This window comes from Dasypus novemcinctus, chromosome 6 (assembly GCF_030445035.2).
Source record: "Dasypus novemcinctus isolate mDasNov1 chromosome 6, mDasNov1.1.hap2, whole genome shotgun sequence".
In the NCBI taxonomy this organism is placed as follows: Eukaryota; Metazoa; Chordata; class Mammalia; order Cingulata; family Dasypodidae; genus Dasypus; species Dasypus novemcinctus.
Window position 1 is genome coordinate 103,318,448 of NC_080678.1, and position 26,425 is coordinate 103,344,872.

At 38.7% G+C, this 26,425-nt stretch overlaps 1 long non-coding RNA gene across 1 annotated transcript in view; it reads right to left on the reverse strand.

The window, feature by feature from the left end:
• LOC131279005 (uncharacterized) overlaps positions 1–26,425 on the reverse strand; it is a 57,486-nt gene that overhangs the window by 5,300 nt on the left and 25,761 nt on the right. Inside the window, exon 2 of the long non-coding RNA XR_009186349.1 lies at positions 23,847–23,962. This is a non-coding gene — a long non-coding RNA (uncharacterized lncRNA). The remainder of the gene's footprint in view (positions 1–23,846; positions 23,963–26,425) is intronic.

The window sequence follows — 26,425 nt, forward strand, 5'->3', positions numbered from 1 at the left end:
AAGACAGTTTCAAAGATCTTTTTAGTAACTTAAGGTGGCAGGTATGTAAAGTATGCAGGATGTTCTTTGTTAAAGAAAAAAGACAGATTTTTCCCAAAATAAAATTACTGTTTTTCACAGAATGGGAAGCAAGAATGTGTAAGAAAAAGCCTGAATGGATATAGAAAGTTGTGGAGGGTTCATAGAAATGAATTTTATTTGTTGTGGTCAGTGCTGAATAATATTTGATAAGGTTATTTCTATTTGTTTTGTTTGTTTGTTTTAATGCCATCTAAGTATTCTGCTTATAAGACAAAGATTCTATGTCATATTAGAATAACATCCTCGTTAATGTTTATGTTGACCTTACCATCCTTTATTGTTTTAGAAGACAAGTCTTCTATTATTTAAAGGAATTAAGACTTTTTCTTATAATCATATTAAGTCTTATTTCATTATTTTATTGTCACTTTGGTTAAATAGGGAAATAAATATTGTTTTACGGGGACCATTTTCCTGTTTAACATAATGTTTAAACCTGACAACTTTTGTATTTTGTCTTCACAAAACCAAACCCTAAAAGCTATCTTTTATTTCAAACAGTTGCAAAGGATTTATTCTTTCATCATGTAAAAATATGGTGCTAAAAATCTTTGGGTTCCTCTGATATGTTAGGAATTTCATGGGAAATACAAAAATTAAAAGAGATTTTCTAACCTTCTATTGGTTGAATTTATATGGATAAAATGTACTTACAAATACTTAAAGATTGTATAAAATTCCTAGAGAACTGACCATGTTCTCACTGAGGCAGGCTAGGAAGGGAATCAATAGATGAATCTGGAAACTGGCAGGATGCCCATGTGGCCACTGGTACCCCCAGGATGGCTGCTGGAAGACCCTTGAGAGAAACCTCATTCAGAACAAGATTTCCTCTGGAAGACAGGAGAAGACCGGGATCTTCTCCAGGAGGCCTTATCATTGGGCCCTCCCAGGGGATTGATGGGTGGGGTAATCAATCAAAACAGCAAACTGCTGGGACTCCTCCCCTGTCAGTAGCAAAGGGGAAGAATAATTAATGGTTTAAAAGGTAAGGGCCAAAACAAGACTCCCCTGTTCTTGCCTGGAACAGCACACAAGTAAAACCTGGGCATTTGTAATCTGTAAATCAGCCCTCTTTATCTCTTTTCAACCCCTTCCCCTGTACTTGGGACCTGTAATCTGTTATTTTCTCCCATTTATCTTCCCTCCCTTCCTTAATAAATTACTGGCCTAACTAAGCTGGCTCACTCTTGAAACTCATTTTATGTAGTTTAGCCAAGAACTGAGAGAAATTCTGGCAACATCACTGACCATATTATATCCTGATACTGATCTGTAGGATATTAGTTTCACTCTGATGCTTCTTTGAAAAGGCATGTGGTTGCCTCAGGTCAGAACAACAACAAAATGGGATTTCAAAAGAGAAGCAAGGCACAAACTTCTGGGGAAGATGGCAGTGTAGGGAGCTCTAACACTCGGTCTTTCCAACAAAGCAACTATTAAACAGGCAGGAACTATCTGAAACAACTGTTCTGGGGCTCCAGAGGCCAGAACAGCATCCAGGGAAGAGAGGGAGGAAGAGACTGATAAACTACAGTAAAGAATAGTGAGTAGCTCTCTCTGCCGCAGCTGCTGACACCCATCCCCCATTCTTATGGTGGGCCAACCTGGGGTCAAGTCCCTGGCTACCTGCTGCTGGCTGAAAGGAACATAAATATCCTTTCCCCCAAAACAGGAATAGGCATGGCAGAGCACTGATCATGGCTTTTGATTACCAAATTTGAATCATTGGGTCCCATCTTTATGCTACTGTTTCGACATGCCCTGGATAAGGGCAGCAGAAGCCATTTTGACTGCACCCTGGACAGGGGTGGAAGCAGTGGAGATTTAAAGACAAAGCACCTCCTTGAGGTAGTGGGAACAGTTTGTTAAAGGGCAGCATTTGATGGACAGGCCAGAAGGCACAGCTTTGGGAAACCACTGGGGAGAATTTTGGCAACCTTTCTGATCCCCTTCCCAGAACACATTGGAATTGGTCATTGATCCCTTTGTGGATTCCTGGCCATGTCTGGGTGGGGAAATATGGTCTTGAGAAGGTCTTTTCTGGAATGACCTTCAGGCAAGAGTTGCCTTCCAGGGAGGGGGAGCTGGAGACAACAAAAGAAGTGTAAATGAAACTACAGAGGCAAAACTGAAACAAACAGAACAGATCAAGATTCCCAGAGGGGAGCAGATAGAGCTCAAATGATTGAGTGCCTGCCTGCTTCCCATGTATGAAGTCCTGGCTTTGATTTCAGGTACCTCCTAAAAACAAATGAAAAAACCACCTCTCATTGTGGAGCAGATGTTACTCAGTGGTTGAGTGCTCATTCGCATGTATGAGGTCCCAGGTTCAAGCCCCAGTACTTCCTCAAAAAAGATTCTCAGAGAAGGAAGACAGGAAAGGAAGAAAGGAATTTTTCTCCTGGGGGTAAAACATTCACAAAAACTGTAATATTAAAAATTGCACCACATATACAGGGAAAGAATCAGGTCAGTTAAAAGTGTACAGTAAGTTGAACCAAGTGTCAAAGAAAAGCCTTAACACAAACAACCAACAATAAAACCCTGGGCAAGATGTAGAAACTGACCTTCAAAACAAACTCAACAATATTATCATATGTCTAGACATCACAAACCATACTAAGAAACTTGAAGATATGGTCCAGTCAAAGGAACAAATTAAAACCTGAGGTGACACAGAATTTGGGAAAACTAAATAAAAATATTCAAACAAACCTCCTAAATCAATACAAGGAGATGAAGGAAAATAAAGTTAAAGGGAGAAAGGAAATTAAGAAGACACTGTGATCATAAGGAACAATTTGAAAGTATATAAAGAAACAGCAGAAATTATGGGGAAGAAACATATTAAAAGATATTAAAAATACACTACAGGGAGTGGATTGGGCTCCAGCAGTTGAACACCCGCCTCCCACATGGGAGGTCCTGGGTTCGGTTCCCAATGCCTCCTGAAAAAATAACAAACAAGCAAAACAGATGATAAAGTCAACTCAGGGAAGCTGATGTGGCTCAGTGGTTGAGTGCTGGCTTCCCACATACAAGGCCTTGGATTCAATCTCCGGTTCCCAGTACCTCAATAACAAAACAAAAAACCCAGAGGTATGCAACAGCAGATTTGAACAGGCAGAAGAAATAATTAGTGAACTAGAAAACAGGAAAATTGAAACTCAGAAGAGCAGATAGAGAAAAAATGAAAAAAAATTGAACAGGGTCTCAGGGATTTGAATGACAGCATGAAATGCACAAATGTACATATAATGGGTATCCTTGAAGGAGAAGAAAAGGGAAAAAGAGCAGAAATAATATTTGAGGAAATAATAGCTGAAAAGTTCCCAATGCTTATGAGTGTATGTACTACAAACAGAATAAATCCCAACAGACCTGCCCTGAGACATATACTAATCAGAATGTCAATGCTAAAGATAAAATTCTAAAAACAGCAAGGGAAAAGTGATTCATCACATACAAGGGATCCACAATAAGATTAAGTGCCAATTTCTCATCAGAAATCATGGAAGTGAGAAGAAAATGAAATGATATATTTGAGATCATGAAAGAGAAAAACTGCCAACCAAAAATTCTTTCATGGAAGAAAGTGTCCTTCAAAAATGAGGGAGAATTTTAAATATTCACAGATAAACAAAAATTGAAAGAATTTATCAACAAGAGGCCTGCCCTGCAGAAATACTAAAAGGAATTCTACAGTCTGAAAGGAAAAACAGGAGAGAGGCATGGAATAGAGTGAAGAAGTGAGAATTATCAATAAAGGTATTGAAAAGGTAAAAAGAGAGACCAAAAAGAAGAAATATGAAAACCAAAGGATAACGTTGTTAAAGTAATAATATTACAATAATAATATTGAATGTTAATGGATTAAACTCCTCCATTAAAAGAGACTCACCTTACATCCAAAGACAAATAAGTTGAAAGTAAATGTTGTAAAGAATATTCCATACAAAACTGTAACCAAAAAATAATTGACATAGCTAAACCTCCACTGGACAATACAGACTTTATGAGACAAAGAAGGACATTATGTATCAATAAAAGGGGCAATCCACCAAGAAGAAATAATAATCATAAATATCTAGGCACCTAGCCATCATGCCTCAAAATATGTGAAGCAAATATGGCAAACTGAAGGGAGAAATAGACATCTCTACAATAATAGATGGAGACATCAATATATCTACTCTCATAAACAGATAGAACATCTAGGCAGGGGATCAACAGGGAAACCGAGAACTTGAGTAATATGATAAATGAACTAGACCTAACATGTATATAGGACACTGCAACCCATAACAGCAAGATATATATATTTCTCAAGTGCACATGGATCATTCTCCAAGAGAGACCACATGTTTGGTTATAAAACATGCCTCGAAAAATTTATAAAGATTGAAATTACACAAAGCACTTTCTCTGACCATAATGGAATGAAGCTAGAAGTCAATCACAGGAGGAGAACTGAAAAATCCACAAATACAAAAGACATATTCAAACAATTAGTGGGTTAAAGAAGAAATTGCAAGAGAGATCAATGTGTCTAGAGAAGCCCCCTCTCAATTAAGAAGTAGAGTGGGTATCACCATCCCAGAGTCTTCTGGATTGGGGAATAAAATATAGATCTGAGGGGACTTACTGGTATTCTTCTATAGAATTATTGTGACTCTAGCAATGGAAGAAATTATATCATTGATGTGAAGACAATCAATGTCTGGAGTTGCTGAAGGCAGGGAGGGGGAAAAAGAGGTGTAATATGGGCACATTTTTGGGACTTGGAGCTGTCCTAAATGATACTGCAGAAACAGATGCAGGACATTATATGCTCTGCCATAACCCACTGAATTCACTGGGAGAGAGTGTAAACTACAATGTAAACTATAATCCATACTCTGTAGCAGTGCTCCAAAATGCATTTATCAAATGCAATGAATGTATAACACTAATGAAAGAAGTTGTTGATGTGGGGAAAGTGGGGGGTGTGGGGAGTGGGGTATATGGGAATCTCCTATATTTTTTAATGTAACATTTTGTGTGATTTATTATCTTTTAAAAATAAATTTAAAAATATATATATTAAAAAAACTTAGGAGATACAGTGAAGGCAGTGCTAAGAGGAAAATTTATAGCCCTAAACACTTATAATAAAAAAGAAGAGAGAGCTAAAATCAAAGAACTAAATACATACCTCAAGGAACTAGGAAAAAAACCCAGCAAACTAATTCCAAAACAAGTAGAAGAAAATAAATAACAAATATTAGAGAAGAATACAAGAAATTGAGAATTAAAAAAAACAAGAGAGAATCAACAAAACCAAAAGTTGGTTCTTGGAGAAGAGCAATAAAATTGACAAGTCCTATGCTAAACTGACAAAAAAAGAGATAAGTTATAAATAAATGAAATAAAAAATGAGAAAGGGACATAACTACTGGCCCCACAGAATAAAAAGTAATTTAAGAAATACTATGAACAACTGAACAACTGTATGACAACAAATTAGGCAACTTAGATGAAATGGAAAAATTCCTGGAAACACACAAACAAACTACACTGACTCTAGAAGAAATAGATGACCTATACAGACCAAATTACAAGTAAAGAGATTGAATCAGTAATCAAAAACCACCCAACAAAGAAAACCCAGGACCAGATGGATTCACAGGGGAATTCTACCAATCATTCCAAGAAGAATTAATACAAATTCTGTTCAAACTATTCCAATAAATTGAAGAGGAGGGAACACTACCTAACTCATTCCATACAACAAGAAAAGAAAATTCAGAGCAATTTCTCACATGAATATAGATGAAAAATCTTCAACATACCCAAACACAGAATCCAACAGTACATGAAAATAATAATATACCATGATCAAGTGGGTTTTATCCCAGGTATGCAATGGTGATTCCACATAAGAAAACCAATTAATGTAATACACTATATTAACAAAACAAAAGGAAAAATCACATGATCCTCTCAATTGATGCAGAAAAGGCATTTAACAAAACCCAGCATTCTTTCTTGATTTAAAAAAAAAAAACAGAAAAGTATGAATAAAAGGAACATTCTGGGAAACAGATGCAGCTCAACCAACTAGGCTCTCACCTACCATATAGAAGGTCCAGAGTTCGATGCCAGGGCCTCCTAGTGAGGGCAAGCTGACCCATGTGGCAAGCTGGCTCACATAGAGTGCCAGCCTATGCTGGAATGCCACCCCACACAGGAGTGCCACCCTGCATGGGAATGGCACCCCACAGAGGATTGCCAGCTGACACTGAGAGCTTACACAGCAAGATACACAATAAGAGACACAGAGAAAAGAAATAAGATGTAGCAGAACAGGGAGCTGAGGTGGCACAAGAGAGTAATCACCTCTCTCCCACTCCAGAAGGTCCCAGGATCAGTTCCTGGAGCTGCCTAATGAGAATACAAGCAGACACAGAAGAATACACAGCAAATGGACACAGAAAGCAGGGAATGTCGGGGAGCGGGGGGGGCAGGGAGAAATAAATATTTTTAAAAAAAGAGAGGAACCTTCTTCAACATGATAAAGGGAATACATGAAAAATCCACAGCTAACAAAACAATCAATGGTGAAAGACTGAAAGCTTTCCTGCTGAGATTGGGAACAGGATGTGCACTGTCACCACTGTCATTTAACATTTTACTGGAAGTTCTAGTCAGAGAAGTTAGGTAAGAAAAAAATAAAAAGCATACAAATTAGATAGGAAGAAGCACAACTTTCACTATTTCCACAGGACATGATCCTATATACAGAAAGTCCTAAAAAACTACAATAAAAGCTACTGGAGCTAATAAACAAATTGGTGGAGTACAAGATCAACATGCAAAAATCAGTATTGTTTCTATATGCTAGTACTGAGTAAGCAGAGGAGAAAATCAAGATTATATACATATATATATATAAAGTGCTCATAAATATAAGCTCAATGACTTTTCACAAAGTGACTGTACTTTGTGTAACCAGCACCCAGAACAAGAAGCAGAACATTACCAGAATGCTGGAGTACCTTTTTATGAATGCCCTTTCAATCATTTCCCTTTTTCCCAGGATAACCACTATTTCGACTTCTTGAGCCACAGTTTAATTTTGCATATTGTGGAACTTTATATAAACGGGATCCTCTATTTTTACTCTTATGTATCTGGCTTCTTTTTTAAAAATATTACTGTGCTAAAATATATATTCACAATTGCCAAAAAATAAAAGCAACCCAAGTGCCCATCAACTAATGAATGGATAAATAAAATGAGTGATATACATATGATGGAATATTATAAAGCTGTAAAAAGGAATGAAGTACTGGAGTACCTAGAAGTGAAATAGATAGGCAGTCTACAAAATTACGACTTGATCTGTATAAGTGGAAGAGTTCTAGATCAAGTAAATAAAACCCTAAACTGAACTGCAGACACAGAGAATCACAGCCCCTTAATCAATTGCCAGACAGGATACGGACCAGAGCACCATGAATGAATGGAATGCCAGGTACTCCTGGGGAGGGACCCTGTTAAACTGCCAAAAATTTATCCTGTTATTCTTCCTCCCACCTTTCCCCCAAAGAGACTTATGGCCTTTAAATAGGATAACCATGCACTGGGGAAAAGGAAATGATCAGGTATTTGGGGGATTACTAGATACGGGCTTAAAAGTGACATTAATTCCAGAAAACCCAAAATGTCACTGTGGTACACAAGTCTGTAGGGGTTTATGGAGATCAGGTGATCAATGGGGTTTTAGCTCAGATATGTCTCACAGTGAATCCAGTGGGTCCTTGGACCCATTCTGTAGCTATTTTCTTAGTTCTAGAATATGTAATTGGAACAGATACACTCAGCTACTGGCAAAATCCCCACATTGGATCCCTGACTTGTGGAGTGAGGGTTATTATGATAGGAAAGGCCAAAAAGAAGCCACAGGAACTACCTCTACCTAGCAAAATAGTAGATTCCTGGAGAGATTGCAAAGATCAGTGCCACCACTAAGGATGTGAAGGACACAGGGGTGGTGATTCCCACCACATCTCCACTCAGCTCTCCTATCTGACCTGTGCAGAAAACAGATGGATCTTGGAGGATGACAGTGGATTATGCCAATTACAGCTGCTGTTCCAGATGTGGTACCACTGTTTGAGCAAATCAGCACATCTGCTGGTACCTGGAATGCAGCTATCTATCTAACAAATGCTTTTTTCTCAATTGCCATTAGTAAGGACCACCAGAACAGTTTGCTTTCCAGCTGGCAATGTCAGCAATAAATTGTCACTGTCCTATCTCAAGGGTGTATCAACTTTCCAGTCCTAAGTCATAATATTGTCTGCAGGGACCTTGATCAACTCTCCCTCCCAGAAGATATCATACTGGCCCATTATATTGATGATATCATGTTGATAGGACCTAGTGAGCAAGAAGTAGCAATGACTTTAGACTCACTGGTAATGCATTTGTGTGAGAAAGGATAGGAGATAAATCCAACAAAAATACAGGGTCCTTCCACTGCAGTGAAATTTCTAGGTGTCTAGTGATTTGGGGCATGTCAAGATATCCCTTCCACAGTAAAGGATAAGCTCTTGCTTCTGGCCCCTCCTATGACCAAAAAAAAGAGGCACAATTCTTAAGTGGCCTCTTCAGATTTTGGAGATAACACATTCCTCATTTGGGTGTGCTACTTAGCCCATTTACCAATTGACCAGAAAAGCCGCTAGTTTTGAGTGGGGACTTGAATAAAAGGAGGCTCTGTGACAGGTCCAGGCTGTTGTACAAGCCGCACTACCACTTGGGCCATATGATCCAGCAGATCCAATGGGATGGAAGTGTCAGTGGCAAATAGAGATGCCATCTGGAGCCTTCGGCAGGCCCCTACATGAGAATCCCAATGCAGACCCTTAGGATTTCGGAGCAAAGCCCTACCATCCTATGTAGATATTTATTCTCTTTTTGAGAACAGCTTTTGGCCAGCTACTGGGCCTTAGTTGACACTGAACTAAGTTACAGGCCAATTACAGTTGCTGTTCCAGATGTGGTGCCATTGTTTGAGCAAATCAGCACATCTGCTGGTACCTGGAATGCAGCTATCTATCTGACAAACGCTTGGTTACAGGCCACCAAGTAACCATGAGACCCGAGTTGCCTATCATGAGCTGGGTATTGTCTGACCCACCAAACCATAAAATTTGGCATGCATAGCAGCACTCCATCATAAAGTGGAAGTGGTATATATATGACTCATGGGTTGTTGCCAAAGGTTTAGGTGGATGGTCAGGGACTTGGAAGAACATGATTCAAAAATTGGTAATGAAGAATATGTGAACAGAACTTTCTGAGTGTGCCAAAAAAACTTGAAAATATTTGTGTCCCACCTAAATGCTCACATAAGGGAGAGTTCAGCTGAGGAAGACTTTAATAATCAAGTGGATAAGATGACCCACTCTGTGGCTAGCATTCAGATTCTTTCCCCAGCCACTCTTGTCATTGCCCAATGGGCTCATGAACAAAGTAGCCATGGTGGTAGGGATGGAGATTATGCAAGGGATCAGCAATATAGACTTACCCACCCTCATCAGGACCAACTTGGCTACAGCCACTGCTGAATGCCCAATCTGCCAGCAGCAGAGACCCACAATCAGTCCCCAATATGGCACCATTCCCCAAGGTGATCAGCCTGCTACCTAGTGGCAGGTTGATTACACTGGATAACTTCCATCATGGAATGAGCAGCAATTTGTTCTAACTGGAATAGACATACACCATGGATATGGGTTTGCCTTCCCTGCAGGCAATGGTTCTTCTAAAACTACCATCTGTGGACTTATCAAATATTTTTTCCACTGCCACTGCATTCCACATAGCATTGCTTCTGATCAAGGAATTAACTTTACAGCAAGTGATGTGCAGGAATGGGCATACACTCATGGAATTCACTGGCCCTACCATGTTCATGACCATCCTGAAGAAGCTGGATTGTTAGAACGGTGTTCTGGCACCAACTAGGTGGCAATACTTCACACAGCTGGGGCAAGTTTCTCCAGGAGGCTGTGTATGCTCTAACTCACTCTAAGGTACTATTTCTCCCATAGCCAGGATTCACAGGTCCAGGAATCAAGGATGGAAATGGGAGTGACACCACTAGCTATTACCCTGAGTGATCCACTAGGAAAAAATTTTGCCTCCTTTTTCGCAACCTGAAACTCTGCTTGTCTGTGGGTCGTATTGCCAAAAGGAGGAGTGCTTCCATCAGGGAACACAATGATTCCACTGACCTGGAAGTTAAGACTGCCACCTGGCCACTTTGGGTTCCTCATGCCTCTTTACTAACAGGCAAAGAAGGAAATTACTATTTCCTGGGGTAATTGATCCTGCTATCAAGGGGAAATAGGAATACAGGAGATCCCCTAGGGTGGCTCCTAATACTACCATGACCTGTGATTAAATACAATGGAAAACTGCACCAACCCAATCCAGGCAGGACTAAAAAAGGCCCAGAATCTTCAGGAATGAAAGTTTGGGTCATCCCACCAGGTAAAGAACCACAGCCAGCTGAGGAGCTGGTTAATGGTAAAGAGAACATGGAATGGATAGTGGAAGAAAATAGTGATAAATATGAACTTCAATCACATGACCAGTTACAGAAATAAGAACTGTAATCATGAATCTTCCTTCCTTGTTTTGTTATGAGTATGTTTGTATATATACATAAAATGAATCTTTGTTTTCTTCCCTAGCCTTTCCCCTTATTATATGAAATAAGGTGTACAGCTCTATGTCGCACTATTTAAGGATGTGAAGTTTAACAGTGAATACTACCCAAGTACTTGCACCCTATTGTGGAGGGAATTAGCGTGTTTCTGATTTATGTAGTACAGTTGAATAGTGTTAGGCAGAAATATACATATATATGTATGAATCTGTTGTTTTTATTTACAGACCAAGTATGATTTAAGGTGATAATAAAGCTGCCAGGTTGACAAGGGGTAGACTTTGATGGTTAGGCTATGGTGTCAACTCATCCAGGTAATGGTATCAGTTATTTGGTCAACCAAGTACTGGGATAATTGTAATACAATGACATTGACTTTAATTATCAGTGAGTTGATTGCATAGATGGCTGGTTACTTCTACAATCAACTGCAGAGACTGCTATCAGCAATGAGTGACATGTAATCCAATTAGCTGAAGGCCTTAAAAGGAGAAGGGATTCCAGCATTCACAGCGAGAATCCCAATCTTTACTGCAGGCAGCCAGTATCTCCTGAGGAATTCAAGGAGGACTCTTATCTGAGCCCTGGGTTTGCACCTGTCCTGCAGAATTTGGACTTGTGCATCCCCACGGTTGCATGAGACCGTTTTATAAAATCTCATACTATTTACAGATATCTCCCATAGGTTCTATTTCCCTAGAGACCCCTAATACAGGGGAAAACATTAAATACAAAAGAGTTCTTATGGCTAAGAGACCTAAAAGTGAGCCAGGAGTTCATTTCAGACATGCTTATGCATGTCTCAGGCAGATCTCACTAACTGACACAGTAAACAAAGCCTCAAACAGGGGTGCTCCCAAGGGTTCTAGTAACATCCAGTCACTACAGGCAAGGCACATACTCACGAAATCAGCATTCCAGCAGCGGACCTTATTCTGTAAGATACAATATTCTGTTTCCCCAATATAAGGAATTAGACTCATTCATAATTTCCCTACTGGCAATTCTTCTATCCCTTTTATTTGAACCTATAAGTAGCATTATACCCCTTAAATATAAGTTTCAGAGACTTAAGGTTTCTATCCCTTTCATTTGAACCTAATAATTAGCATTATACCCATTAAATACAAGTTCCAGAGACCTAAGGCTTTAGTCTGTTTATATGCCAGCTGAACCCTGATACTCAGCAGAGTTACCCACTCTCCAGTCCATTAGATTTGCCCAGGACAACTATCAAAATGCTGAGGATGGACAACTCCCATCCCCCAAAACTGAAGAGTATATACAACTGCCAGCAAAACAGTTCTTTCCATCTGCCCCATAAGATCTAAGCCCTCTTCCAATATGAAGCCAAGTGGCAACATCATCCCAAAAGCCTCAAAATTGAGGAATGAACAATATAAAGGGGGAATACAACCCCCAATCAAAGTAGAATTATTATATTGTAGCAAAGAACTTACAACATTGATATAAAGATATGATTACCAGAGTTGCTGAGGGGAGGGGGAGGAAGAACAGGTGGAATATAGCACATTTTGGAGGCAGTGGAATTGTTCTGAATGATATTGCAATGGCAGATAAAGACCCTATACATTTTGCCAAAACCTATAAAACTGCACAGTGAAAAGTGTAAACTATCATGTAAGTTGAAGACCCTGGCTAGTAGCAAAGCTTCAGTATTGGTTCATCAGTTGTACAAATGTACCACACTAATGTAAGATATTACTAACAGGGGAAAATATGGGAGGGGAAGGATGGGTTATATGGCAATTCCCTACACTTTCTATTCACTTCTATGTAATCTAAAACTTCTCTAAAAATAGTTTATTAATTTAAAAAAAGAAAAGAAACAAACTGAAAATCAACAACTCTTCCCAGATGCATCTGACAACTGAGGTCACAGGCAAACCATCATCATGGAAACTAAAAAGACTTGCCACTATAGATATTCACAGGATTAGAGCAAGTATTGGATAGGACTTCTTGCAGAGTGAAAGGCTAATTGCTGGAGGCTGAGTGTGGACTAGATTGGGAGATAAAAACTCCTGGAGACGCAGCCTTGGGGGAGGGGCCCACACTTTCAGGAGTTTTACCCCTAGGAGCCAACCAGGTTCTCACTGTGAAGATTAGAGATAAGTCCTGTGACAGTGTGAATTTTGTGAATCTCAAAAAGCAAAAATACAAATGTTTATCCTATGTACGTCCCTCCTTTCGATATTGGAAGCAGATAATTTGTAAGTTTCACAGGTCTACAGCCAGAGGGGAATGTTGCCCCAGGACAAACTGCAAGCCTATAACCGATTTCTATGAAATTTTTTTAAAGCATTACTACTGAAATAATATAAGGCTTTTGAAATATTGTGATGTAATGAACGTATTTTGCATATGGAAAGACATGTCTTTTTGGGATTCAGAGGGTAGAATGTGGCAGGTTGAGATTATTTTATGAATCCCAAAAAGAGAATGATCATTTGTTTGTAAACTAATCTACTCCTCTGGGTATGATACTCTACTCTCTGATTGCAATAAATTTAGTTGAGGGACCTTTGATCAGATTACTTGATAAGGTGGATTTAGGGCTTTTCATTAGACTACCTCAGTGAGCTGTGACTCAGTTTGATTCTTCACTCTCTTCCTGGGGCTGATATAAACAGATACACAGAGAGAGAGAGGGACACAGACAGGCACAGGAAAAGGAAGTCACCATGTTTGATCCTGTCATGTAAGAGAGAGGGCTAGAGGATCGCTTAAGCATGAAGCCTCAAGAGGCTGAGCCCACAGAGCAGCTCAAGAGATGGTGAACCCAGAGGGGAAGGCTGGAATCTTATCAGAGATTGGCAGCCATCTTGCTTCAACATGTGGCAGCTGATTTTGGTGAAAAAGCATCTCTGGTGGTGCCTCGGTTTTGACTTTTCACAGCCCTGGAACGGGAATGATTTAAGGCTTTTGAAATATTTTATTTTGCACATGGAAAAGACATGGCTTTTTGGGATTCAGGTGGTAGAATTGGAAGGTTTAGCCCTTTGGCAAACTAAAACAGAAACTGGTACCAGGAGAGTGAGTCACGCTGTTTGCAATTCCCAAAAATGCTGGAACAGTTTTATTTTATAAAACCATCTCTTGGAGTTCAGCTGTCAGGAACTGTGAGACAGTTGATAGAAAAGGTCTAGACTGCTTTGAAGAGACTGTTGGTAGAAATACAGATGGTAAATATAGTGCTGATAAGGCCTTAGAAGGAAATGATGAAACTATTATTTGAACCTGGAGGAAAGGTGATCTTTGTTTTAATGTTGCAGGGAACTTGGCAAAATTGACTCCTGAAGTTAGATGGAAGGCAGAATTTGAAAATGACAATCTTGGACATTTAGCTGAGGAGGTTTCAAAGTAAATGTGGAAAATGCACCCTGGCTTTTCTTGCAGCTTACAGAAAAATGTAAAAGGAAAGAGATAAACTGAGAACTAAATTGCTGGGCACAAAGAAACCAAAGACTGATTTGGGAAATTCTAAGCTTCTGGAAAACAAGCCCCCAGATGATAGTGCCCCATGTGAGGATTTAACTAAACATGGAGCTTGTAAGTTAAGATTGGAAACGCAGTTATCCAGGAAGGATCTGTGGTGGAAAGTCCTACTGTCTGATGCCTGGACCCATGTGAGGTTCATCTAAACCAACAAGCTTTCTGTGAGAACTGTAGGAACAAAACCACTGTCAGCCTGGACTAAAAGTCAGGGGAGGGAGAGACTGAGGGAGAAACAGCATCAAAAGGAAAACCATGGAAGCTGAAGCCTGGAATTAAGATATTCCCTTGGGCCAAGAGAGAGACCCCACCCATGTGTACAGAGAAGGTGAGTTTGTCCCAGCCTTTGAAGAGGACGGATGTTCCAGCACATTGTTAAGGGAGAGTTTGGTCTCCCCAGGCTACAGAGGGTGGAGCATATTTCCCAATGTTTGGGGAGAGTGAGGTCAACACTCCATTTCTCTGAGGGGGTTGGGCCTATATGCCAAAGATTAGAGAGAATATTGCTGCCATTTCACTGTACTAAGAGGAATGAGCCTGTCCCCCAGAGATTGGGGAAAGTGTGACCATCACTCCAATATCCTTGGTGGGTAACATCGGTAGCTCAGTTTCCACCCAGATGCTTGAGGAACATGGAGCTGAAAGTATGGCCTTTGGGCAAACCCACGAAAAGGATGGGCTCCCATGAGGCCCCAAGGAGAAGAAACCATTATCTTAAGGATGACTCTCAGACTTCGAAATCTAGTGCAGTATGCCCTGCAAGTTTTCAGAACTATTGGGACCTGTGACACCCTTTTCCCTTCCAAGTTCTCCTTATGGTAAAGCAAATGTTTATCCTATATATGCCCCTCTTTTGTATATTGGAAGCAGATAATTTCTTTGTAAGTTTCATTGGTCTACCGCCAGAGGGGAATATTTCCCCAAGACAAACTGCATACCTATAACTGATTTCTATGAAATTTTATACTTAGCATTGCACTGAAATGATTTAAGGCTTTTGAAATATTGTGATGTAGTGAATGTATTTTGCATATGGAAAGAATATATATTTTGGGATCCATAGGGTGGAGTATAACAGTTTGAATTGTGTGAATCCAAAAAAAACAAAAGATTGTTTTAAACTAATCCATTCCTGTGGATGTGAGATCCATTTGACTGGAGTACATCATCGGGGTGTGATTCTTGTTGTGTCTAACCCTCTGGCTGGGTCTGATATAAAAGGAGACACAGAGAGACAGACACAGGAAAAGAGAGCTGCCATGTTTGACTCTGCCATGAGAGAGAACTGCAGGAAAACAGAAGCCCCTGAGAGGCTCAAAGAGCTGAGGTCCAAAAAGAAACAGACAAGCCTTATGCTTGATTGCTCACAGCTGAGCTCCAAGAGATGGTGGATTCTGGAGGGGAAGGCAGAGACTTCTGTAGAGATGGGCAGCCATCTTGCTTCACCATGTGGCAACAATGCCAGTATCACCAGCAACTGACTTTGGTGAGAAAGCATCTCTGCTGATGTCTTGATTTGGCATTTCATGGCCTTGGAACTGTAAATTTCTACTCCCAATAAATCCCCATCATAAAAGCCAAGAGATTTCTGGTACTTTGCATAGACAGCCTTTTGGCAAACTATAACAAACCCCCTCTGTTTCCAGTAGGAGGAAGAAGGGAAGACAAAAAGAGAAACAAATACAGAAGATCATACAGCAAATGGACACAGACAGCTAAAACAGCAGGGCAGGGGATAGAAAAAAAATCTTCAAAAAAAAAAAGCCCAGAGAACTCTCCTCTCTTTTACAAAGGGCTGCCCTCGAAAGAAGCTAGTTTACCAGAACCAACCTACTTGAGTTTTATCAGAACCTAACCAACCCAGTGAACGAAGAACACTGAATTCCATGTCTAGCTTTTGACATGGGGAAGAGGAAATACCCAATTCCAGTCCCCACTATCCAATAAGGGGTGATTTTTAAAAAAGATGCAAAGCACCTGGGATGGTCACCATCTAGGAGCAGCAGCTCATTAAAAGAATGAGACCTAGTCACAGCACTGTAGAGCTATCCCTTCCTTCACCTCTGACAACCACATCAGTAGGGTTCCTGGAAAATAGGGGATTAGTGTTGAAATGGCAAAACTCAGACTGTATTTTAGAAGTAGTATACCAGGAAACCCACAGACAACAGGGAAGATAAAAACAAGACCACCACAGGAAATTTTAGCCTCCATTAACAGCTACAGCAAAAAATAAATACAGCTTAACTCTGGCCAGATAAACATAAAACCTCACACTAAGCACACCTATTTAACTCAGTTCCTCTTACCTGATACATCATGCCTGGCTCTTAATAAAAAACTACAAGGCATGCATAAAGCCAAAAAAAACAAACAAACAAACAAACAATACACACACACAATTTGAAGAGACAGGGTAAATATCAGACTGATATATGAGAGCAGTTTGGGAATTATTAGGGCAAGATTTAAAATAACTATGATTAGTATGTTAAGGGCTCTAATGGGAAAAGCAGACAGCAGGCAAAAAGTGGCAGGTAACATAAGCAAAGAGATGGAAACTCTACAAAAGAATAAAAGAGAAACACTAGAAATCAAAACCACTGTGACATAAATGAAGAATGCCTTTGATAGGCCCATCAGAATAGACACAGCTGAGGGAAAAAAAACAGTAAGCTTGAAGATACATAACTAGAAACTTCCAAACTGAAAAGCAGAGAGATAAAAACTGAAAAAGTAGAACAGAATATCTAAGACCTGTGGGACTACTACAAATGGTGTAACATGCACGTATGCAGGTATTGACCAGAAGGAAAAAAAGAAACAAAACAATTATTTGAATTAATAATGGCTGAGAGTTTTCCAAAATTAATGACAGAGCACAGGTCTGAGAAGTTCAGAAAATACCAACCATGATAAATGTAAAATAACCCACCCCTAGGCATATCTATTCAAATGTAAGTAAGTCAGAGAAAAAAAGAAAACCTTGAAAGAAGCCATAGAAAAAGAAGCACCTTCCTATAGAGGTACAAGGGTAAGAATTACATCAGATTCTCTCCAGATACAATACAAGCAGGAAGAGACTGGACTGAAATACTAAAAGCATTGAAAGTAAAACAAACAAACAAACAAAACACACATACACAACCTAGAATTATAGAACTCAGCAAACTATTCTTCAAAAGTGAAGGAGAAGTAAACTTTCTAGACAAACAAAAATTAAGGAAATTTGTTACCAACAGACCTGTCCTGCAGGAAATGTTAAAAGAAGCACTTCAGAGAGAAAGAAAATGATAAAGGTCAGAAACTCTGATCTACAAAAGAAAGGAAGAGTGTTAAGAAAAAATAAATGAAGGTAAAATATTTTGTTTCTCTTATGCTTAACTGATCTAACAAATAAAAGTTTGTTCAAAATTATAATACCAACAATGATTACAGTTTATGGATAAATTAAATATATGATGGCTGCTATAAGGAATGGAAGGGGAGAATTGGGATTATTCTGTTATATAAGGTACCTGCACTACCCATGAAGCAGTACTCAGATTACTTGTAAATGTATATTGTAACCTCTAGGGAAACCATTAAATTTTTTAAAAAATATGTATAATTGAAATTCTAAGATGGAGAGACAATGGAATTATATAAAATGCTTGATTAAAATTAGAAAAGGAAAAAAAGACTGGAAGACACAGAGCACAATGTCAATGAATAAAAAGTAGTTAAAATATGGTAGATATTAATCGAATGATATAAATAATCACTTTAAATGTGAATGACTTAAATACACCAGTTAATAGAGACTAGTAGAGTGGATTAAAACATAAGACCCAACTATATTTTGTTAATAAACTCACCTTAAATACATAGTCAAAGATAGATAAAAGTAAAGAGATAGAGAAGAATATACCATGCTAACACTAATCAACAGAAAGCTGGAGTAGCTGTATTGATTTCAAACAAAATGTATTTCAGAGCAAGAAAAATTATCAAGGATATATAGGGAAATAACATAACGAAAAAGGAGTCAATGTTCCAAAAAATAACAATTCTTAACATGTATGTCCCTAACAACAGGGCACGAAAATATGTGATACAAAAACTGATAGAACTGCTAGGAGACATAGACAACTCCACTCATATTTGGAGACATCAATATCCCTCTGTGAGTAACTGTCAGATTCATCAGGCAGAAAATCAGTAAAGGTGTATTAGAACTGAGGAGCACCATCCATCAACTGGATCTCATTGACATCTATAGAAACATCAAACAGCAATAGAATATACATTTTCCTCAAGCCCACATAACATTCACCAAGACAGACCACATACTGTGCTATAAGATACCCCTCAACAAATGTAAAAGAACAGAACTTTCAATCCATAACAGAATTAAACTAGAAATCAATAACAGAAAGATAGATGGAAATTCCAAAATATTTGGAGCTTAAACAAAACATAAATAACACATGGGTCAGAGAAGAAGTTTCAAAAGAAATTTTAAAAATATCTTGAACTACAGAAAAATGAAAAGACAGCTTATCAAAATTCGTTGGATGCATCTCAAGTTGTTTATATAAGCTTCCACCTTAGGAAACTCAAAAAAAAAAAAAAAAAAAAAAGAGAGATCAAATTAAACCAAAAAAGCAGAAAAAAATAATAAGGATTAGAGCAGACATCAGTGAAACTGAAAATAAGAAAATAAAGAACTTCAACAAAATAAAAAACTGGTTCTTTGAAATTATGAACAAAATTGATAAACCTCTAGCTAAGACAGTCAAGAAAAAAAAAAAAAAGAGAATACACCAATTGCCCACTGAATATATTTTAAGTACAGTTTACCTCGATCATATTATTCTAGAGCTAAAATTTTAACATTAAACACAAATTTTAATTTTATTCCTTTATTTAAACTTGTTTAATTAGTTTCCTTTCTAGATCTGCTGAGATAACCTTACTATAGCACTTAGTTCATGCAACTATAATAGGATTCCCATTTGTATTATAATTACCTATATATAAATGTCTACAATATTTTATAATCTCCTTGGAAAAATGTTTACCTGCTTCTCTTTTTCCAACCCAGAATGTAGTGCCTAGTCCAGAATGGTAACTAGAAAAAAGGAATTTTGTATTGTCACTGTGTGGTTCATTTTATTATGTTTCTCTAGTAAAATGAGTACTATTCCCAGGTCTTGACAAACCTGGTGTAGCAGTTTGATAATATTTATGATTTCCAAAAATATATATTGGATTATGTTGTGAACTGGTCTGTTCCTCTGGGCATATTAGATTGGATTGCAGTCAGAGGTTTCACTTTTACTTGATTAATAATGATTAAGGCTTTGACTGGGCCACAGCAGTAGTACGTGAGTAGTAGTCACAGAGAAAATGACATGGCAGAGAAGAAAATTGGAGTTTTGATCCTGGAGTTCAGGAAGTAAGCACACAAGGAAGCAGATACATGAGGAAAGAGTGAAGGCTCCATTAGACATTGCAGAGGCCCCAGGAAGAGAGTCAAGCTGTTCCCCTGACAGTTTACAGCTGGCCTTGTGGAGAGAGCGGAGCAGCTGAGCCTGGAAAGAAACAAACCTTGGAAAAGAGCCAAGACTTGTCCCAGTCTGTGGCTGAGACTGGAAGAAGCTAGACCATGGAGCCTTGGGAGGAGGAGTAAGACAGAACCCTCACAGGCATCACCCACCATCCTGCTCCAACATGTGGCAACAGACTCTGGGTGAGAAAGTACCTCTTACAGTACCTTTAGGTGGACTTTTTAGGGCCTTGTGATGGAAAGCTTCTATCCCAAATAAATACCCTTTATAAAAATCAAGCGATTTCTGGTATTTTGCATCAGTAGCCCTTTAGCTGACCAATATACCTGGGAAACAAAGAACTTCCACTATGGTTGGGAACCCTTTCATCATGGATTCTAGATTAGTAGAGTATAATGGGCAAGGTACTTTCCCAAATTCATTGATAATCTAGGCTGGGAAAGTTCCTCCAGGTCTTATAATTCACAGATGGTACTGCCTCAGGATAAGAACAGGATGTTCCTTTTCCCAGTGTTAAGATCCCACCCCAAAGAAAATCTATTTGAGATAGTGTCCCTATGTACTCCTCTGTTGTCCAATCTCTCCTCTTGACTCAGGTGCTGGAGCAGGTCTTGGTGGAGGCAGTGTGTGGAGCACATCCTGAAAGTACTGGCTGCAATGTCCAAAGGAGCTGGATATGGTCGAAAGGGATGCCAATTGACAGTGAAAGACAGGGATGATATGAATGAAGCCATGGTAGGCAGAAAGGTGGCAACCTTCATTACTTTAGCAATTTGGGAAGAACCCAAAATGTAGTCTTTGAGTTTCCTGAATGGGCAGGTCAAAGAGATTTCATGGGAGGTGAGTGATTCTAGATTGCCTAATTTGATACTGTCTACTGGAGAGCCATGCTGTGTCAGTTGAGGCTTAGTAAATGGTCTTTGGTGGGGTATCCTAAAATCCTTACTGGTGGATTGAGACTCCTTGACCAATGGCCAGAATCAGGATGGCACTAGATCAAATATAGAACTAGAAGTGAAAAACATTATTACTATGAAAGATGTGTATGCCAATTTAACTACTTGCACATTTAAAATAGTAGCTCTGTAGCCTACTATTTTATCCATACAAGGCACAGTACCCAAAGTACTTCCCAGTGACTCCTTAAATGCCCCTTCTGGATTACTGATAGGTGGACATGATCTTGGAGAGTCTTCTAAGTGCAAGACATAATAAATGTGGCCCTCTCTCAACACATGAGTGGGAAGCACACAAAGAAACATCTCTTCCGAAAAAATGGGGTTAACTGGGGGAGACAAAGGTGAGCCAGCACAAAGAGCCATATGGTCTGTTTTGGCAAGGTCATTGCATAGAATGAGAACTGTATTCTGGGCATCTTAGGAAGGGTGAGGCTCTCCGAGGTTACTCAGAAATTGAGGATAAGTAACATAAACCCTGATCACTGGCTCAGGTCCTATAAGGTCCTATGTAATTCAGAATATTGGACCTGATAGAGCAATTTCAGGTTATCGTGGCTAAGTTTTAAAGAAGTCTGAAAGATGGAAAAAACTGATGACCTTCACACAGGCTTTTACCAATGGAACATCTCAGTGATCTTGCTGTACTGGTAAGTATTAACACAGCTCCTATGTATCCTACCCTTTTTATTATCAAAAAGGGATGGTTTTAGATTACAGAAAACAATGATAGGCTCAAGCACCCCTGTCTGGCCTCCTAAGGGGAGTGTGGCTTAAGGGACACAAAGTACTTAAGCAAGTAATTCCCTGGGGTTTGGTGGTTTTAATAACTAGGAAGAAGAGTGCCTGCCCCACCAGGAAGAGGTGAACGTCTTCATGATCCAGGGCTGCTCTCCACAATGCCGGTTAGAAGCTGGGTTAGCCCACCTTGACTTAAAGAAACTCAGCCAGTTCTTAAAGATAATAACATTCTTTCCTAAGGGCGCACACTCCATCTGTTTAGTATTAGGAACCATGCCATAAACCAAGATTTTTAATTAGTAGTTTCTTAAAGGACAACGTACTGTAGAAACTTCTGTTTAGTAGTACTTTGGTTCTCTGGTTGCTTACACCACCAAGAGTGGCTCTGAGGAAATGTTCAACCCAACAAATGTTTATGAACCTTCTACAGCATACCAAGTACTGAGCCTGCCTAAATGAACACGAAAAAAGACCTGGCCTATTTTCTCAGGGAGCTAACACTCCACTAGAGAAATATAAAAATAAATGGAATTAGACAACAAATAAGCACTTGAATAGGCATATAAATAAAGCTTCACAGGAGCCCCGAAAAGGGAATACACATTCCAGCGGGGATTCCATGACTACTGTAAATGCTTTTAATTAGTGATTTCAGTACTGTGTCTATGGCTAAAGACTAATTCACTTAAAGTAACCAGGGGCTCTCCATCTATAGCTGTCTAACCTTTCAATTTTGCAAAGCATTCCTTTTCCCCGAAGAGGCCATTCACTAGGTGGAAATGAAGAGCAGAACAATAAATTAACGTAACATGATGCAGTACTTTTTGAATACAGATAAAATATATTTAGAACCTCAAAATTTCTGCCCATAAAATATAACAAATGTTGCTACTTTCATTGTAATTTCTTTTAAGACAATCCACCTAGCTTGGCCACTTAATATTAATTTACAAATGAAATGTATTAAATGAGTGCCTCAACTATCTTTTTATGTGCTTGCCTTTTCCTTTTTATTGGAAGCTAAAATAAAGGCACAGAGTGTCTGTGTAAAATAGGGAAGACTCTGAGTGGAAATCATACTTAAAATGACTTTAGTAAAATTTATCATTTCATCAGTTTCTTGAATAGGTCAGAAGAGACCAACTATTAACTGACAGAATTGTTTATGCACAATTACTACAAAAAAGAAAGAGTATCAAGCAAATAAAAAAGAAAATTAAGCTACAACAAAAGGAGATAAATAATCCTGGGTGGTAATCAAAGAAATATAAATCAAAGAAGCTCAAGGCATCATTTCACAAATAAATTATCAGGTCTCTTCTTGCTATGATAACACCAAAAGCTCGTGTGGGTGCAGTGTAAATAGAGTAACGCTGGTAAATTGTTTGACCACTTCTGGAAAATAACATAGCAACAGAGAGCAAAAGCAATGTGAAATTTGCACCCGTAGTTGAAGAGTACCACTCTTGAGAATTTATCCTAAAGAAACAATTCAATGAAAGAATAAAAGTCACAAATATTAACATGGTATGAATAGTAATGTCTATAATAGGGAAGAAAAAACTGGAAACAATGCATCTGCTATGGAGTAATTAATATTACAATGAGAAAGAAAGCTGTTTCCGATCTCTCTGCGAGTAAGCAGACATACCCAGAAGCAGCCTGGCAAAGGACTGTCCTGCAGACGGCTGTGGCTTTAAACCTCTAGAGAAGGAGAGCAGCACTGATGACAGTAAGGGTGGGCAGGAGAGGGAACAGGGACAGGGCTAACGCAGAAGGAACAAGGAAACATAGAAGGACATGAAAAACGAGGGCAAGCTACTCAGGTTTGAGGCAAGGTAATGACAATACAGGTCAGTTGGAAGACAGCTGGCATCTAATTTAAAGAAATCACATTAGTATTACATACCAAAAGTCTTAGAAAAATATATCCCCTAAAGCCATATCTAAGAAAAATATGGAAATACTAAGAGACTTGTGGCAAATTACAGGGTGCTTTTGTGCTTATTTGAACCTTCCAAATCCTCTATAATGCACATGTATTACTTTTATAATCAGAGAACCCATGCTCTTTGGGAAAATAAAGACCAAAAAACACAATAATCACTGTTACTCTTCAGTGTGATGGCTTGTTAGAAACACCTAACTTGGGGACCCAGGGACCCCAAACTGTGCTGTTAACAAGATGGCACATCTCAGTCTGAAAAGCTCTGCTCTTCTCCCCACCCCCCACTCCCCACACCCTCCCCAAGTGAACAGTGTGTGGGAACCTACCAGACTCTGCTGGGACCCTGGATAAAGACATGTCGCCATAGCCCGCATGAGGTGGCGCAAAGCCTTCTGCAGATATGGAGCTTGGTGTCCTGAGGCAGGCAGGCCCAGTCAGCACCCTGGGGGCCAGAACACAACAGTCCTTCACTTGGGCAAACACAAAGCCAAGGATTTTCTATAAGACAACTGGTGTTTCCACAGCTCTGACACATTACTCGTTTATTCAGTCAGTGTCATTCAGTGGATACTTAATTCCTTAAATAGCACATCTACACTGAATGAGATGCTGGGGATTCAATATGGAAATAATAAATAAGAATTAACTATAGAGCCTGTCCTCAAGAAATGTGGTCACCTTGATTCAATCAATAAATATTATCATGTAAAAAAGCATTTTTTCCTCTAATATTTGCCATAATTGGACTGCAAGGTCATGTTACATTGCTGTCATTTGTTAAAGCTTGGAGTATTTTTTGTCTGGCTACCTACAAATGAAATGGGATTACTGTAACCTGAAACCAAAAATTACTGTTTTAAACAGATTCATTTTTAAAAACTCTGAGATTTACAATATTAAGAAAAATATTTAAAATTTTTCCTTAAGGCAAAAATGTAGGTGGCACCTCCTTTTAATGCCACATAAGGATAATGTTTAACTGGCCCTCCCAAGGATTATTTAATAACGTAGGGAAATTGTACTTTGGTCCACTCATTGCTTACTGTTGACTAAGAGTCCTACACTTAGTGAAATGACATATCATTTGTAAACTTTTTTTTAAATTCTACTTTGACAAGGAGAAAAGGCATCTCTTTTTCAAAAAGAAGAACTATGGTGACTGGCAATGAAGAGCTTTCCCTGTACACATACCTGAGAATTGAAGTACCTCCTTGTTAATGAAGAACCACTAAGGACCAGAGGATCTGCCATCCAACTACTTGGTATATTTTTAACTAAAGACAACTAAAGTCAATTTTCTCTAAAAATTTTGTCTGAAAATTAATTTTAAGACAGTCCTTGATAATTAGTGAAACCCTTAACACAAGTACCAGGGTTTAAATAAATGGCCCACATGAAATAAACATGTGAATGGCCCTGTACCCAAACAACTTATCTTCTTTGTACACACACATACACACACACACACACACATAGATAAGGTCTCTCTAGCAAACAAATAAATAGACTGAAACTCATATTAATTCATACCAAGAGTCACCTATTTCAAATCTTCCACCAAAGTCAGCAGTGCTTCCAGGACAAACAGTTTTGATTAGAAACACATGCCCATTTCTGGGACTTGTTAGGTAATGAATCAGAGATAATCCTATAGAAAAACAAAAGTCCATCAACTGGATGAATTTCTCTTCTCTTACATGTTATCTAGTATATCATAGTACAACTAGATAAAAGAATACCAACGTTAAGATGATTAATATTTAATTCAATTTTAAATTGCAACTACTGCAGTAAATTAGACATAGCATAATGCCTAAGTAACAGTTTATACAAGTCACCATCAACAAATGTACACTGAGTGCCGAGTCAGTCCATAAAGTTTAAAAAATAAATTATATAAATCCCTGTTCCCTCTCCTGCCCACCCTTACTATCATTATTTCATTTATTATAAAGCAAAAGAAAACTTTTCAGGAAATACAGTGCCCACCTCCTCCCAAGTTTGGCTAGGTAAGCAGCCATTAGTGTTTCCCCTCTAATCTCTGTGGGGATTTTTGGTTATTTTTTTAATTAGAGAAGTTGAGGGTTTTAGAACAATTGTGCATCAAATACAGGATTCCCATATACCAGCCTATTATTAACAACTTGCACTGGTGTGGTACCTTTGTTACAAATGATGAACACACATGTTTATAATTATACCATTAACTGTAGTCCATGGTTTAACTTATGGTTAAACACTGTTCTGTGGGGTTTTTTTCTTTTCATAATTGAGGTTTATCAGTCATTTTGAAGTTCAGTACACAGACATTTATGAACAATCTGAACACAATTCTAAATATAAATACCAAAAACCTAAAAAGCCATGTAGTTGTTTTTCTAAAGTTATTCCAGTTACTTTCCAGCTTAAAATTTGAATGTAAGTTTTCCTTAAGAGGCTATCTAGTACCTACATCTTCAAGTGCTGATAAGCTGTTCCATCTTTATATCCCACTAATTCACAATTCAATATCATACACACAACACACATTTCCAATCTTTCACAGCACATAACACAGTTATTAGAAAAACTGGATGGCCATGACCAAGGATGTTATAGAGTACACACAGTTCAGACAAGGGATGGTTTCAAGAAAGAATTCTACTAAAAAACAGGGGAATAGAAGTAATTTAAAATGTTTGTGATGGCTACTGTGTCAACTCAGCCAGGTAATTGTACCCAGTTGTTTGGTCAAGCAAGCACTGGGCTAACTGTAATACAAGGGCATTTATGGACTTTAGTCACCATTGACTTTACTGCAGTGGTAAATCATAGAGAGCTCATTATAATTACATCAATCAGGGAGATTGCAATCAGCAGTGAGTGACACTTAACCCAATCAGTTGAATGCCTTAAAAGAGGAAGT